Here is a 15,977-nt window from a genome sequence, read left to right on the forward strand (position 1 = left end):
AAAGTTTTCTTGAATAATTTTTAAAAATAATTTTGTTTTGCATGTGAACTTTTAATCTATTTGTGTAAGACAAGTTTTTCTAAAATAAATGACTTAAAAGTATGACAATGGAACCTCATATTATTTATTTCTCAAAGCTATACAATTTTATGATTCAAATGAATTTCTGACAGCTGTTGAATGCTTTCAAATTCCTTTTAAGGCCACTATTTTGTTTCCATTGATAGTATAAATATAGTCTGTTGAGAATACTTGGATCACTTTATGGAAAATTTTGGAGAAAAAAACCACCTTATTTTATATGAATTTATTTCTCTACCAACTTTGCCAAGTATGAATATATCCATATGAAATTTTCACCTTAAGAGTAGACCACTCTTAGCATATATAGAAAAGGAAATATAAAAGTAGTAAACTCACCCTCCTATTCCAGAAATAAAGAAATTGTAACCCAGTTGATGCTGTATATAAACCTAAGAAGGCTAACTTTTGCAAACAAAAGTGCTAGAATCTTGCACTGATGTTAGCTGGAAAAGTGGTGTGGGAAGATGGGGATGCTGCCAGATTAGAATGCATGGATTCTAGCTCCGAATTTCCTACCTGAGAACTCGGTTTTACCATTGACAAGAAAGGGAAAATACTACCTTCTTTCTGTACTTCACAGGATACCTGTGAGGGCCAAATAAAATAATGCATATGAAAGTGGGTTCAAAATTGATACAAACTGAGAAAAGTATGATTTTCACTTTTGAAAGGCATTAATGATAAAGTTGGTCTATTTTATTAGACTGTATCACACATTGTCTTGTTATGTGTGGTAAAAACTTTATTAAAAATTGTTTAACTTAAAATGTGGTTCTAGGCCTGACCTGTGGTGGCGCAGTGGATAAAGCGTCAACCTGGAAATGCTGAGGTTGCCAGTTCAAAACCCTGGGCTTGCCTGGTCAAGATACATATGGGAGTTGATGCTTCCTGCTCCTTCTCTCTCTCTCTCTCTCTCTCTCTCTCTCTCTCTCTCTCCCCCTCTCTATAATGAATAAATAAAATCTTAAAAATAAATAAATAAAAATAAAAAAAATATTTCAAGTAAAATGTGGTTCTATTTCATGGACTTGGGTTTCCTTGATAACATGGCTCTGGTGTATTACAGCTCTGATTTATTCTATGAATTTCCAGTTCACAGTTTTCCAAAGATAATATTTCCTCTGAAATAACATGTGCTGAATAGACTGATAATTGCTAAAAATTATTTAGCATGTGGATCAAGGTATCTGTGCATTAAACATGCAATTAAAAGTAAATTATTGACAGTAAATCTTACAATAGTATCCTTAGCTTTACATTTTTTGTTAAGCTTTGTGAACTAATCTTCCCAGGCTTTTTAGACTCAAAAGGACTGAGTATTCATTTTTCCTTTTGAAACTTATAAAAATTAATTCTCAAAAGTCACTGATAAGTAAACAATCTAAATTTAATTTTAAAATGTTTTTAAACCCATAGAGTAAAGTTTCCCAGGAGAGGAGAATAAACAAATCTATTTGACTTTGAGGTATTTCCTGGAAACACAAAGCTATAATCCTATTGAATCTTTATATGTATTAAAAAGATTCAGTTATTTCTAAGTGACTGTTTAAAAGAGAGCTGTACTATTTGAATTTAAGTTTCGTAATTTTTCTTAAGACACTTCCAAGTAAAAGTGAGCCTTATCTAAAGCTGTACAAGAAAATTCTTATCTATCTTTGAGAAGAGGTATGTTTTCAGGAAAATTGAAAAAATAGGACTCAGAGAATTAGTCTGTTTTTTAGTCTTTGGCAGTAACATTATTAGTATACCTATATCTTCAGTGGCAAAGTAAAAACCAAACCTTTTTTTTTTTTTTACAGAGACAGAGAGAGAGTCAGAGAGAGGGACAGACAGACAGAAACGGAGAGGAGAAGCACCAATCATCAGTTATTCATTGTGACACCTTAGTTGTTCATTGATTGCTTTCTCATATGTGCCTTGACTGTGGGGCTAAAGCAGACCAAGTAAGCCCTTGCTCCAGCCAGCAACCTTGGGTCCAAGCTGGTGAGCTTTGCTCAAGCCAGATGAGCCTGCGCTCAAGCTGGCGACCTCAGGGTCTCAAACCTGGGTCCTCCACATCCCAGTCCAACATTCTATCCACTGCGCCACCGCCTGGTCAGCCCCAAACCTTTTTGTTGTTGTTGTTAGGGAGAGGAGAAGAGATGGTGAGGCAGACTCCTGCATGTACCCTGACCAGGATCCTTCCAGCAACCCTGTCTAGGGTGATGTGCAAATACTGAGCTATTTTTAGCACCTGAGGCTGACATACTCAGACCAACAGAGCTATCCTTGGCGCCCAGGACTGACACTCCAACCAATTGAGCCATTGGCTACAGGAGGGGCGGAGGGAGAGAAGGAGAAGAGAGAGAAGGGGAGAGGACAGGGGAGAGAAGCAGAAAATCACTTTTTCTGTGTGCCCTGACTGTGAATCGAATCTGAGATGTCCATACACCAGGCCGACACTCTATCCACTGAGCCACTGACCAGGCCCTGAAAACCAAATTCTTTAACTTGATATTTAAGATCTTCCATAGTATTTACTTTTCATCTAATTATCTTTTTGTGACAGAGACAAAGAGAGAGACAGAGAGAGGAACAGATAGGGACAGACAGACAGTAAGAGAGAGAGATGAGGATCATTAATTCTTCATTGCAGAACCTTAGTTGTTCATTGATTGCTTTCTCATATGTGCCTTGACTGGGGGGAGGGGAGGTACAGCAGACCCAGTCAATAACTCCTTGTTCAAACCAGTGAACCTGGGCTTAGCTTGTGAGCCATGCTCAAACCAGATGAGCCCACACTCAAGCCGACGAACATGGGGTTTTGAACCTGGGTCCTCTGTGTCTCAGTCCAACGCTCTATCCACTGCAGCACCACCTGGTCAGGCTCACCTAATTTTTAAGATGAAAATTTTGTTTATGCTGGACTTTTTCCAACATTTACATAAACAGAGTGGCCTTTATTACCTACTTTGTCATTCAAAAATCTATCCATCTTTTAAGGTTCAACTGAAGTATCATTTTCTTCTTACACTTTTCCTCTAAACTCTGGTGGCACTTATGTTAATAATACTGATCTATTTGGGACATAATGATATGCTGTACTGTATTGTTATATAACTATTCAGGTCTGTAAATATTCTTGATCCATAATGAGCATTTATGTGTGTGTATATAGAGACAATACATTACTTTACGTCATTTGTATCTTCTTTAGGGCTTAGAATCCATAGAGATAGGCATATGAAATATGTTCAGTAAATATTAAAATGTTTGATAATTGCTTTCTTTAGGATTATAGTTCTTGGTTGTAGGTCTGACTTAAAATTTAAAGATGGACAGACCCCCCCCCCCAATCCACTCTTAGAAACTGGAGTATATATAGACTCTTCCAGCATGAGTGCTCTCTAAGCAGAACAATACTCTCATTAAAAAGAAAAAACTGACAAATAAAAGTGTTTAAAAGATTAGTTAGGAATGACATCAGAGAAATGGCATTGTGAGGGGTGCTCCCGATATCTCCCACTGAAATTTAAACAAATTCAACAACTAGAGACAGAAAAACAATCTCAGGAGCATCTGTGACAACAAAAACAAAAAAGGGGAGAGGACAAAGATTAACAGCAAAGGAGGATGAAGTGCAGAAGCACTCATGAGATAATGTACTACAATGAATATGATATGTATCCTTTCTATTACTTAATGGTAACCGCCCCTGAAAAAATCACCACAAAAACACATGGCTTAAAAAAAGAAGAAACAGAGGAAAGAAGTATGGAATACAACCAAACAAAAGCAAATGATAGAAAAACAAAAGAGAAGAACCAAACAAGATACAAAGCCATTAAAAAGCAATATATAAAATGGCAATAGGAAATCAAGTGTCAATAATTACATTAAATATAAATGGATTGAACTCACCAATAAAAAGACACAGAGTAGCTGAATGGATCAAAAAAGAAAATGCAACTGTATTCTGCCTTTAAGAAAGACATCTAAGCTACAAGAATAAAAACAAATTCAGAGTGAAAGGTCAGAAAACAATTCTCCAAGCAAATAACATTCAAAGAAAAGCAGGTGTAGCCATACTCATTTCTAACAATGCTGACTACAAGACAGCAAAGGTAATCAGAGACAAAGATGGTCATTTCATAATGATAAAGGGGACATTGAATCAAGAAGACATAACACTACTTAATATATATAAAAACCAAGGAGCACCAAAATACAGTGTGTCCATAAAGTCATAGTGCACTTTTGACTGGTCACAGGAAAGCAACAAAAGAAGATAGAAACGTAAAATCTGGACCAAATAAAAAGAAAACCCTCCCAGTTTCTGTAGGATGATGTGGCAGCATGTGCGCATGTGCAGATGATGACATAACACTGTGTATACAGCGGAGCAGCCCACAGCCATGCCAGTTGAGATGTGGACGGTACAGAGGAAAGTTCAGTGTGTTCTGTGGCTTGCTAAATTCGAATCCGTAACCAAAGTGCATCGTGAAAATTGGCGTGTTTATAACGAAGTGCCACCACATAGGAATAACATTACTCAGTGGGATAAGCAGTTGAAGGAAACCAGCAGTTTGGTGGAGAAACTCCGTTCTGGTAGGCCATCAGTCAGTGATGAGTCTGTAGAGGTTATACGGAATAGCTACCTAAGAAGCCCTAAAAACTCTGTGCATGAGCCCACATAGAACTGCACTGAATAGGTATGAAACTGGGAGTTTTCCTTTTATTTGGTGCAGATTTCACATTTCTATCGTCTTTTGTTGCTTTCCTGTGACTGGTCAAAATTGCACATTACTTTATGGACACACTGTATATAAGACATCTACTAACCTAAAAATAAAAACTGACAAAATAGAATCATACTTGGAGACCTCAATACACTGCTGACATCTCTGGATCATTCATCCAAACAGAAAATCAATAAAAAAAATATCGGCCTTAAACAAAACACTAGAACAATTGGATATAATAGACATCCACAGGACATTTCATCCCAACGTGCCAGAGTATACATTTTTCTCCAGTGTACATGGAACATTCTCAAGAATTGACCATATGTTGGACACAAAAATAACATCAACAAATTCAGAAAGATTGAAATTATACCAAGCATATTTTCTGACCATAAAACTATGAAACTAGAATTCAACTGCAAAAAAGAAGTAAACAAACACACAAAAATGTGGAAATTAAACAACATACTTCTGAAAAATGAGTGGGTCAAAGAAGAAATAAAAGCAGAGATCAAAAGATACATACAAACGAAAATGACAAACATATCAGAATCTCTGGGATGCAGCAAAAGCAGTAATAAGAGGGAAGTTCATATCACGACAGGCCTATATGAACAAACAAGAGAAAGCCCAAGTAAACAACTTAACTTCACATCTTAAGGAACTAGAAAAAGAAGAACAAAGACAACCCAAAGCCAGCAGAAGAAAGGAAATAATAAAAATCAGAGCAGAAATAAATAAAATAGAGAACAGAAAAACTATAGAAAAAAATCAATAAAACAAGGAGCTGGTTCTTTGAACAGATCAAAAAAATTGAAAAACTCTTGGCAAGATTCACTAAGGAAAAAAGAGAAAGGACTCATATAAACAAAATTCAAAAGAAAGAGGAGAAATCACCACAGATATCATAGATATACAAAGAATTATTATAGAATACTATGAAAAAATATATGCCACCAAATTTAACAATCTAGAAGAAATGGATAAATTCCTAGATAATACAATCTTCCTAGACTGAGTCATGAAGAAGTAGAAAGCCTAAACAGACCCATAAGCAAGGAGGAAATAGAAACAACTATCAAAAACCTCCCCAAAAATAAAAGTCCAGGGCCAGATGGCTATACTAGTGAATTCTATCAAACATTCAAAGAAGACTTGGTTCCTATTCTCCTCAAAATATTCCAAAAAATAGAAAAAGAAGCAATACTTTCAAACACATTTTATGAGGCCAACATAACCCTCATACCAAAACCTGGCAAGGACAACACAAAGAAAGAAAACCACAGACCAATATCTCTAATGAATACAGATGCTAAAATACTAAACAAAATACTAGCAAATCGAATACAATACATTAAAAAAAATAAATAGCTCATCATGATCAAGTGGGATTCATCCCAGAATCACAAGGGTGGTTCAACATACGTAAAACGGTTAACATAATACACCATATCAACAAAACTAAGAACAAAAACCATATGATCCTATCAATAAATGCAGAAAAGACATTCGATAAAAGACAACATCATTTTATGTTTAAAACACTACAAAATGGGTATAGAAGGAAAATATCTCAACATAATAAAGGCCATTTATGAAAAACCATCAGCTAACATCATATTAAATGGCATAAAACTGAGGACTTTTTCTCTACAATCAGGAACATGACAACATTGTCCACTCTCTCTACTCTTATTCAACATAGTGCTGGAAGTTCTAACCAGAGCAATCAGAGAAGAGAAAGAAATTAAAGGCATTTATATTGGGAAAGAAGAATTAAAGGTTTCACTTTTTGCAGATGATATGATCCTATACACTGAAAACACCAAAGACTCCACAAAAAGACTATTAGAAACAATAAACCGATACAGTAAGGTCACAGGATACAAAATTAATATACAGAAGTCTATTGCCTTTCTATATGCCAACAATGAAACATCAGAAAACAAACTCAAAAAAATAATCCCCTTCATGGTGGTAACAAAAAAAAATACATAGGAATAAACATAACAAAGAATGTAAAGGACCTATATAATGAAAACTACAAAACATTGTTAAGGAAAATCGAAAAAGATACAGTGAAATGGAAATATATTTCTTGTTCTTGGATAGGAAGAATAAATATAGTCAAAATGACCATATAACCCAAAGCTATATACAAATTTAATGCAATTCCCATCAAAATTCCAATGTCATTTTTTAAAGAAATGGAACAAAAAATTATCAGATTTATATGGAACTATAAAAAACCCCGAATAGCCAAAGTAATCCTAAGGAAAAAGAAGAAGCTGGGGACATTACAATACCTGACTTCAAATTATATTACAGAGCCACAATAATCAAAACAGCATGGTATTGGCAGAAAAATGGACACTCAGACCAATGGAACAGAATAGAGAGCCCAGAAATAAAACCACATATATATGGTCAAATAATCTTTGATAAAGGGGCCAACAATACACAATGGAGAAAAGAAAGCCTCTTCAATAAATGGTGCTGGCAAAACTGAAAGCCACATGCAAAAGAATGAAACTCGACTACAGTTTGTCCCCTTGTACTAAAATTAATTCAAAATGGATCAAAGACCTAAATATAAGACCTGAGACAAATTACATAGAAGAAAACATAGGTACTAAACTCATGGACCTTGGCCATAAAGAGCACTTTATGAATTTGACTCCAAAGGCAAGAGAAGTGAAAGCAAAGATAAATGAATGGGACTACATCAGAGTAAGAATTTTTTGCACAGCAAAAGAAACTTGACAACAAAACAGACAGCCAACAAAATGGGAGATGATATTTTCAAATAACAGCACAGATAAGGGCCTAATATCCAAAATATACAAAGAACTCATAAAACTCAACAACAAACAAACAATCCAATAAAAAATGGGAAGAGGACATGAACAGACTCACTAGCTATTAGAGAAATGCAAATCAAAACTACAATGAGATGCCACCTCACACCTGTTAGATTAGCTATTATCAACAAGACAGGTAATAACAAGTGTTGGAGAGGCTGTGGAGAAAAAAGAACCCTCATTCACTGTTGATGGGAATGTAAAGTGGTACAATCATTATTGAAGAAAGTATGATGGTTCCTCAAAAAATTAAAAATAGAACTACTATATGACCCAGCAATCCCTCTACTGGGTATATACCCCCAAAACTCAAAAACATTGGTATGTAAAGACACATGCAGCCCCATGTTCATTGCAGCACTGTTCATAGTGACCAAGACATGGAAACAACCAAAAAGCCCTTCAATAGATGACTGGATAAAGAAGATGTGGTACAAATATACTATGGAATACTACTCAGCCATAAGAAATGATGACATCAGATCATTTACAACAACATGGATGGACCTTGATAACATTATACTGAGTGAAATAAGTAAATCAGAAAAAACTAAGAACTGTATGATTTCATACATAGGTGGGACACAAAATTGAGACTCATGGACATAGGTAAGAGTGTAGTGGTTACCAGGGGGAGGAGAAGGAAGGAGAGGTAGGAGGTGGGGGAGGGGAGGGGCACAAAGAAAAGTAAATAGAAGGTGATGAAAAAACATTTGACTTTGGGTGATGGGTATACAACATAATCAAATGTCAAAATGACCTGGAGATGTTTTCTCTGAATCTATGTACCCTAATTAATCAATGTCACCATGTTAAAATTAATTGTCTAAAAACAAACAAACAGACTAGTTAGAAAAGAAATAATCTTTAGTCATCATTCATTCTTCTGATACAGCTTGCAGTTACTGAATGCCCCTACCTCAAATAGTTAATAATGAGAGGTCATCTACCTGTCAATTTATTGTTATTATGTTAAAGGAACACCACTCCATCCAAAGCTTTTTGGGGGTGTTGGCCATATTATCTTTTAGTGTTGGCTTCTCCTTAGAGCAGTGGTTCTCAAACTTTTTGAAGTTGGGGCACATTTAAAATCCTACAAATAATTGTAGGCGCATTATATACAAATTTCTGAGAAATATGTTATAATAATTAAGAAATATTAGAGAAAAAAATATATAAAGTCCAAGTGTGCTTTTATGGTAATTAAATGAAATAAATATGACAAAATTAAATTTATTCTGACATTAAAAAACATTTTTATGTTCCATTTTTTGTTATGCTTTTTAGAATTCGTAAAAAGGGGGTTAAAAAACAAAAAAAACCTGACAAAAGTTATCTTTTTATATATATAGATACATTCTTTTTTTTTTTTAATTTTTTAATTTTTTAATTTTTTGTATTTTTCTGAAGCTGGAAACGGGGAGAGACAGTCAGACAGACTCCCGCATACGCCCGACCGGGATCCACCTGGCACGCCCACTAGGGGCGACACTCTGCCCACCAGGGGGCGATGCTCTGCCCCTCCGGGGTGTCGCTCTGCTGCGACCAGAGCCACTCTAGCGCCTGGGGCAGAGGCCAAGAAGCCATCCCCAGCGCCCGGGCCATCTTTGCTCCAATGGAGCCTTGGCTGCGGGAGGGGAAGAGAGAGACAGAGGGGAAGGAGGGGGGCGGGGGGTGGAGAAGCAAATGGGCGCTTCTCCTATGTGCCCTGGCCAGGAATCGAACCTGGGTCCCCCGCACGCCAGACCAACGCTCTACCGCTGAGCCAACTGGCCAGGGCCTATAGATACATTCTTTGTAAGATTTAGTAAATTTAGCAGGTCCCGGAGTGAATGTGTTTTTTCATTCTTGTGTTTATGAGAAACAAGAGCCTGATGTGTCCTAGCAATTTCTTTAATGTTTGGGCATATATTTGAAAGGCAAACTCTCATTTCCTCATCAATATATTGAAGAATTCCTTTCTTTTTACTCTTGTGTTGAGGGTAGAAAATCCTAATTCACATAAATAGGATGTTGAAAATTGTAGTAAAATGTTCAAAGCTTTTTTAGATATTGCCACATATTCTTTCTTCTTTTATAGAAATCCATAAGGCTTCAAGAGACAATTCCTTATATCTAATCATCAATCCAAAACCCCACCATACATATCATCTTAACTTTACACCAGACAAAGGATAGAAGAAACTTGCCTCCAGTCTTTCTGGGGAACATGGGGGGTAGTGTAAACTATCCAGCACCACAGCTTAACAGCCTTTTGCAACCTAATCAGGCAAGTGAGGTGGGGGTTTGAGCAGACTGTCAGCTTACAGCCAATTCTCCACACCTCTGTCCCCCCAAAAATCTAAACTCCAAAAACTCTGTTGGTTTTTTGGTCCCTAACAGGCACATATTTCTCTGGAATATGATAGGGCACACCTGGAAATTTTCTAGGGTGCACCAGTGTGCCCTGGTGCACACTTTGAGAACCACTGCCTTAGAAGGTAACACAGATCTCATGTCTTCATTCTTCACCCACCACCTTTATCTTCTCAGAAACAACTCCTGCTAACAAGATAAAGAACAGGCCCTGGCTGGTTAGCACAGTGGTAGAGCATCAATCCGGCATGTCTGGGTTCAATTCTCAGGGCACACAGGAGAGGTGGCCATCTGCTTCTCCTTTACTCCCCCTTCCCTCTCTCTCTCTCTTTCCCTCACACAGCCATGGCTAGATTGGTTTGAATGTATGGCCCCGGGTGCTGAGGATGGCTCTGTGGAGCCTCTGTCTCAGGTACTAAAAATAGCTCTGTTTTGAGCATGGCCCCAGATGGGGGTTGCCAGTGGATTCCAGTCAAGATGCATGTGTAAGTCTGTCTCTCTATGTCCCCTCCTCTCACTTAAAAAAAAAAAAAAGATAAAGGACAGATTTATGATAAATTTTCATAACAAGAGTATAAGAACACAGTTATTCATCTTACTATTACAAGTTACAGGTTAATTAGCCAGAAACGGTTTCCAGGAGAATGTTATCATCTGTGCATTGGGGAGGAGTAAAGGAGAAGGCATTCTAGTGAGGGGAATGATGAGGGTAAATCTTCAAGTGAGTCTGTGGATGAATGAATGAATGAATAGATTGGACTTGCCTAGAGCAAAGTTGTGATTTGAAGAGAAGAAATATAAGGTTGGATAAATGGTACTAGTCTAGAAAGGAATGATGATATCTTTAATACAAGATGATATTTGATATGATTCAGAAAAAGAACTGTTAAGTGTTTGCAGGAAGACTGGGTTGATTTTTTTTATTTTTTATTGATTTTAGCCAGAGAGGAAAGGAAAGAGATGAACATCTGTTTGTTCCTGTATGTGCCCTGACCAGAGATAGAACCAGCAAACTCTGTGCGCAGGCTGATGCCCAACCAACAGAGCTATCTGACCAAAGTGGGGCTGGGTTGATTTTTAAAAGAGCTCAATTAACATAGCTTTGTACTTACATTCTCTAAAAATGTTTTTTTAATATATTTTTTAAACATATTCTCCTTTATCCTTTTTGCTCTGTATTGCACATGGCTTGTACATAACCTGCACGATACAAACTCAACAATGCATAGTACTTTGATTTCTTTATATACTCTGCTAAAGTGTGTTTTTGAAGACATGCTGGTTATTCTCCAATAATAGATTTAATTTTTCCTTTTTGATTTCTGTTTCTCTTGCTACATAATGTAGATGTGAATCTGACTGTAGATTCCTGTGGTCTGTTGGACTCTAACAAAGCAACATAATCCTATCTTAATGGCAAAAGTATGATAATATAATAGCATTCCCTCTGCTAATTTTAACTGTTTTTACTCAGCAATTTTACACAGGGGCTGTACTGATTTCTGAAACTTTTCCCTAAACAAAATACTTTAAAAACTCTTAATTAGGCTATAATTTTTTAAATTGAGTTTATTGGGGTGACACTGATTAAAATAATTTTATAGGTTTCAGGTGCCCAATTCTACAGCGCATCTCCACCTGGATTAATTAGGGTATCATTAAGTCATATTTGTGGAATGTCACCAGGAAAACATACCTATAGCAAATGTTGACTAGAAAATTTGGAAGAAAAAAATGTGTAAAAATATGGCTGTAAGTAGCAATATGTTTTACCATTTACATAAATCATTTTGGAAAAGTAAGCTATTTACTGGATTTTGAACTCTAAATTGACATTCTTTTTTCTCTCATCACTTCATGTATGTCACTCCATTCTTTTATGGCTTGCATGGTTTCTGACCAGGAGTTAGCTGTAATTCTTATCATCCTCCCTTTAGATAATGTGTGTGTGTGCGTGTCTTTTTTTCTATTTTAAGTGAGAGGAGGGGAGATAGACAGAATTCTGCATGTGCCCCACTGGGATCCACCTCGCAACTGTGTCTGGGGCCAATGCTTGAGGACTGAGCTATTTTTAGCACCTGAGGCTGATATGCTTGGACCAACCAAGCTATCCTCAGTGCCTGGGACTCAAATCAAATTGAACCACTGGCCATGGGAGGGGAAGAAGGAGAGAAAGAAGGGATAGTGGGAGGGGGAAAGAAACAGACAGTCACTCCTCTTGTGTGCCCTGATCAGGAATAGAACCTGGCACATCCATATGCTGGGCCAATGCTCTATCCTCTGAGCCATTGGCCAGGGCCATGTGTGTCTTCTTTAACTTTGTTTTTCAGCAATTTGAATAGGGTGTTCCTAAGTGTAATGATTTTTTTTTAACTATTCTGTTTGGTGTTCTCTCTAGCCATTAAGATCTGTGGTTTAGTGTCACTAATATTGGAAAATCTCAGCATTTATTTCCTAAAATGTTTTTTATGGTTTTTTCTTTCTTCTCCTTCTGGAATTCTAATACTATATATGTTACATTATTTGATATTGCCCACAATAGCACTTAGATTCTTTTTGTAATGTCTTGGTTCATTCTTTTTCTCTTTACATTTTATTTGGGGGTCACATCTATTAACCTATCTCCAATTGTTAAATGTTCAATTGGATATTAATCTACAGTGCAGGTGCAGGTTGGAACTAGAGAGGTAGAGTGGTAGCTATTGGCATATAAAAATCATTAATTCCATGGGTTGGGCGGAATGTGATAAACCGTAAATGGAGAATAAAGGAGCTACTCTAACAGAAGGCTGTGGCAAGACAGCATTTAGAGTTGTAGGTATGAAGTGAGTCCAACAATGGAAGCTTGAAAAATAGCAGATATTGAGGTATGAGAAAAATCTTATCTTCAAACCCTGAGTAGTTTTCACTCTCCAGAAGTACCTAATGGAGCACCAACTTTTATTTTTCATTTTAGAGAGAGAGAGAGAGAAAGGGGGGAGGAGCAGGAAGCATCGATTCCCATAGGTGCCTTGACCAGGCAAGCCCTGGTTTTTGAACTGGCGACCTCAGCGTTCCAGGTCGACGCTTTACCCACTGCGCCATCACAGGCCAGCTCAACTTCTAAACTTTGTGTTTTTTGCTCAGTAAATATGTCTGACCACTTTATCAATCACTCTGCCATTACGCTCTGCCCCCCATTTAGTTTTCTTCTTTGCCTTGTTACCTGACATTATAGTAAATATTATTTATGTGTTTTTTGTTTATCAACTGTAAGTTCCATGAAGTCAAGGACTTTATTTTGTGAACTACTTTATTTATCCCTAGCACCTGGAACTCCTCCTGGTACACAGTGGTTGGTGTGTAAACATTTGCTATGTACTGAAAGCAGACAGCAGTGTGGTCAGTTGCTAACAAATTAGCAGAGTTGAGGGTAAAGAACAAGTTATTTGGAGAACTTGTTAAAAACTGTGGGATGATGATCGAACCCCAGCTCAGAAAGTTTGAGAGAATGTAAGAAGGGAATGGATCTTGTGACTATAGAAAACTCCCTCAAGTTTTATAGTCAAGAGTGAAAGACGAAAATGAAAAAGCAGTCAAAGGAGTCTTGTCATCAAGAGAAGTTTTTTCCAAGTTGGTGATAATAGAACATATTTATATAACAAAATTAATAATTCAGTAGAGACAGAGAAGTATCTGATTTAAGTAAGGGGAGGGCTAATTACACAAATGAAGTCCTTTGGACGACAAGAGAACATGGGCCACCTATAAATAATGGAAGATGGAATGATTGGCTTACACAGGAGCAAGGATACTTTTGCTGTAACGAGAGGGAAATGAAGATTGTGAGTTTCAGATGCAGGGAAGACTTTAGTTGACTTTTGCTGAATTACTGGAGTGAGCAGCCCCAAGTCCTTTATGCTTTGTTTGTATGTTGTTTTTGTTTTTGGTAAACATCTCACCCAGTTGTCAGAGATGGTGTCATAGTAAACCATGAGCCTCTAGGCCAGGGGTCGGGAACCTTTTTGGCTGAGAGAGCCATGAACGCCACATATTTTAAAATGTAATTCCATGAGAGCCATACAACAACCAGTGTACCTTTTGTCCCAGAGGACAGCTGTGATTGGCTCCAGCCACCCGCAACCATGAACATGAGTGGTAGGAAATGAATAGATTGTAATACATGGGAATGTTTTATATTTTTAATATTATTATTTTTTTATTAAAGATTTGCCTGCGAGCCAGATGCAGCCATCAGAAGAGCCACATCTGGCTCGTGAGCCATAGGTTCCCGAGCCCTGCTCTAGAGACTGTATTCCTACTTGGGATGCTTTTGCAGTGTACAGAACTCTGCCTTGCACTAGGGGTTCTGTTTAATAAATGGAAACTATGAGAGGGATGCTGACTGGAGACCGCAGCCACTGCTGTCTGAGGAACCACAGTCCACTTGCTCCGGCGCACTCTTTATTAGAGACATGGCTTACCTATGAATCTAAACTGGAAGAAATTTGTAACTCTGAACAAAAAGGGGAGTTCCTGAGGGAGATAAAGGCAGGGTTCGCTGCCGCAGCGCTTTATGCTTCCCTCCATTTCAGAATTTGAGGAGCTGTTTAGGCCGAAATCCTTTTGAGAATAGCAAGGACACCTTTATCATTTTTTAAATGCCTGAGAGAATTTGTAAAAGCCAAGGATGATTCTAAAACTACATAGTCTGGGTGCTCACGTGCACACACCCACATGAGGCATTTAAGAAGTAAGATGAAGGGGGAAATGGGAAATGCTTTATCTAGTAGAGCATATCTAATTATTAGTATGGTGAGAGCTTAAAGGAAAGAATACGATGCAACCTGCTGGGATGTTCTGACACAGAATCTAGTTTACATGTTCTTAAGCAATGTGAGAATTTTGTCCCCACAAAGGTGTCTTAATAAGTAATATTAATGCTAAGTTCCATTTAAGTGCACATAATTATTGCGCATCTTTCCATGAAAATTTATTTTATACCTAGTATTCTGTAACAGTCCATCCTATATTATTTTTTAAATTATCAATTTTGAAATGTTTATAGGATTCATGAGTTATAAATGTTAATTATTGGGCTATATATTTTCTTGTTAAAATACCAAGAGTCCTAAGATAAATAATCTTAATTTATTCTAATTCTTTCTTTAACACTTAATAAGGCTTTGGCAGAGGGAACAGATGATCTTATTCATGTAGTGAGATACTCTTAAATAATGTACTTTATAGGTTTTAAGAATAGCAAATGTTTCTAATTATGGCCACTACTTCACAGTATGATAAGGAGTAGTTAAAGAGGCAAAGTAGGCCTAGGGTGAGGAAAGATGATGGTTGACAATGACAGTGGTATATTGAAACTAATGAGAGATTATATAGGAAATAAAAAGTCTGAAGAAAAAGGAAGTATCACTGTCCTTATCAGTGTATCGGGTCTGGGGGTTGGGAGACAGCATGTGGCTAGTGACAGAGTGACACTTATCTTCTTCAGTGCTGCACAGTGTTCTGCACTTGGTGTTTGACATGAACAAATATTACTGTTTCTCTTTTCTGGAATTATGAAGCTTCTTCTTAAAAAAATAAAAGATCTTTCTTGGAATGCACTGAGATATTTAAGCCCTCAGGAGAGACATGTTGAAGCTTTGGGGCATCGTGTATGTTTGTCGAGTCTGTGCTTCCGCCACTCTTGTTTCTGGACAGGAGGACAAATGAATTGCTCTCTGTCTACCTTCATCCCCATTCACCTCCCTTGGATCTAATGATGCAGTGAATTTTCTAATCAGTGAAGGAAATAATCTCAATATTACTATTTAATTGGGCAAGCTATGGTAGTTGACTTTTTGTTTCATGATTGACAAGAAGTCTGCTAAGCAATTAAAAAAATAAAGGAAGATTATAGGATAGGCCCCCAGTTGGTTAGAGCATCATGCTGATCTGCTGAGGTTTTGGGTTCAAT

This window comes from Saccopteryx leptura, chromosome 10 (assembly GCF_036850995.1).
Source record: "Saccopteryx leptura isolate mSacLep1 chromosome 10, mSacLep1_pri_phased_curated, whole genome shotgun sequence".
Taxonomy (NCBI): Eukaryota; Metazoa; Chordata; class Mammalia; order Chiroptera; family Emballonuridae; genus Saccopteryx; species Saccopteryx leptura.